At 41.1% G+C, this 2,600-nt stretch overlaps 1 pseudogene; it reads right to left on the bottom strand.

The window, feature by feature from the left end:
- Positions 1 to 1,822: 1,822 nt before the first annotated feature.
- LOC132058650 (5S ribosomal RNA) lies at positions 1,823 to 1,940 on the bottom strand (annotated as a pseudogene).
- Positions 1,941 to 2,600: the final 660 nt, after the last annotated feature.

The raw sequence follows: 2,600 nt of genomic DNA, 5'->3' as shown, positions 1-2,600 counted from the left end.
TTTCTTTCTTTGGAATTTTGGGAATGTCATAATTCATTTAAGGACTAACTCTGCTCTTTCCCCATTTTTAAGGATGTTCTTATTCACCAGCAACCTTTGAATAGTACTCATCTTTGATAATCACCTGGTCGACCTTAACGATCCTCCTACTTCCCGGTTCTTTATAATGCCAGAATTTCTTCCGTCGCATGGTTTGACTTATTTCCCTTTTTGCTAGTTGAAGTCTGGTATGAAATCAAATGGTCATACGTGTCCGATTTAAAGCAAGTGCCTCCTTTATTGTCTTTCCACTTCTACCTTTTATGACTAGTAATTCCCTGGGCTAATGAATTAATAGGGACAGCAGAATTCATTAGGCCCTTTATAGAGTGTCCGATTATACCTCGCTCCTTCAACCCTAGTCTTTTTCCACGACCATCTTCTCAACACTCTTGAAATTCTTCTTGCTCTGGGTTCTCGATTCCGATTTACGTCTATATTACCATTAAAGGTTAATATTCCACACCATCCATTCCCACGACTCATCCTTTCACTTGCTTAGCTCATTTGTTCCGTAATTCTCCTTAAATACTTGTTTGCATCACAGCTATGAATCATAGTCCTTCCAGTGTCTTACCGCTTCTTGTTCTTATCATGAGATACTTACAAAGTACACTTTTTCCCTTCTTCTTTTGGTCATGCCTTCATCTTCTCTTTTGCCACTACGGCTCGTTCATATTTATAAATATTTCCCGTGTATCATTATTTCCTTTATGATCAAATCTTTATACCTTTTACAGAGGTTCTTATCCCATGTCACCGATATATTGTCTCCTAGCCGAATTTATTATCTTACTATCCTCTCTCCTGTCCTTGGTAATTGCTCGACTTCCTTTAACCAACCCATTAGTGTACCTTTCTTACTTTCATCCCCAGGGGTTTTGAGTTATTTTATTGCTAAGTGCTATTCTCCACTTGCCATTTTATAACATTGGCCCTGGAGTTTATAGAATATCCTTTCAGAAGTGCAAATCTGTTCTATCTCTAAGTCATTTTTTTTGGAAAGGCTTCTCCATTTCCGAGGTAATTGTGGCGTGCTATTATGACTATGCATTCACCTCTTCGGATGCCCCTCAAAAGCCAGAAACCTCTTAGCATCTTCGCAAAACCTGCTTATTCTTTCCCAATTGGCATTCCTATTCGTTGCTACTGCCATTTAGTCCCACTTATCAAAATCTGTTCTCGGGCCCTCTACATTCCTCCTTTCGTTCCACACTACCATACTCTATTCTTTTTATATTCTTACTTTTGAAATTTGTCCAAATGGCCCTCTACCTCTACCGTCGTTCTAAACTCTCTCTCTCGGAAGCTTTAATTGACCCTCATTAGTAACATACTTCCCTTGCTCGCACTTTTCCTTTTCTCAGGGAATCCTAATCTTCTTACTCTTGTATACTCATTTTCTTCTTTTCCCTGATGTTATTGCATCAGGCTTATCCAACTCTAATCTTTAGAGAAAATAATGTCAACTTTCCCTGTAGTACCCTCTTCAATCATTTCCTTTAACATATCGTAACGTCGATTATCGGGGCACACATACTGGTTAACGTAACCATATATAAGATATCATATATACCTTCATTAACACCTTACTTACAAGGTATCCCCAATGCTATTTAAACTCAACCTAATTCTGTAGCTGTAATATGCCTTCTCTTTCTTTGCCAAGCCAGTCCGCCTCATCTCCCACAATCATTTAGAGTTTCCAACCGTGAGCTTCACATGCTTCTAATCCCCCTCAAGCTATTCTAGTTCCTCATCCTTCTCTCATGTCCGAATCTCTGGGACTTCTTAGCCCACTTCCCGGGGGGTCACCCATCCTAGTACTACTCTCGCCCAAGCACACTTAACTTCAGAGTTTTGATGGGATCCGGTGCGTTAGTGCTGGTATGATCGCATCCGTCCTACCGCGTGGCCTTTATATCATGACCTAAAATAAGTTAAAGTTCTAACGGATCCCAATAAAATTCCTGTAATACATCTCCCTCTGGATTGGAAAGGTCCCTTACTCTCCTGGCCGAGCAAATGCTGGTTTAGCTTTCGAAACTCCCAATAATAACCATAAATCAACACATACGACTGTCTTCCATTCCAACTTTTAAGATTCCTAGTGGTGGCAAAAACATCTTAGTCGCAGTTAGCTATAAGTACTTAGGTCATTGGATCCTTTAGAATTCCCATTGGTCAACTGTTAATGATATTATTCTGCAATGATTATACACACAAAAGAAATTTCCAATAATAGACTCATGTACTTGTAGTCGGCCTGTCCTGCTCTTGATCTGGAGGGCTTTAAAGTGAAGTATCCTCCTCATCGTCCTTCCGCCATCTACTGGTCTGGCCCTCCTCATCTCCCCTATCCAAATTCGAGGGGTACGAATATCCCGGCAACTCCTGATTTACCGAAGGCCAAGATAAAGGGCTAGAATAATCGGTAACACTCACAGGCGTAGCTGCCCTAACATAAATCTCCACCACAGGAGAAGCTGGAGGGGTCAACTCTGGTACAGCCTCGGGAGCCTCCTCCACCGGCATCTCATACGAATCCTTAGACGGGTCCA

The sequence above is a fragment of the Lycium ferocissimum genome, chromosome 5 (assembly GCF_029784015.1).
Source record: "Lycium ferocissimum isolate CSIRO_LF1 chromosome 5, AGI_CSIRO_Lferr_CH_V1, whole genome shotgun sequence".
In the NCBI taxonomy this organism is placed as follows: Eukaryota; Viridiplantae; Streptophyta; class Magnoliopsida; order Solanales; family Solanaceae; genus Lycium; species Lycium ferocissimum.
Note: the sequence above shows the minus strand (reverse complement) of the source record. Positions and strands in the feature narration are given on the sequence as shown.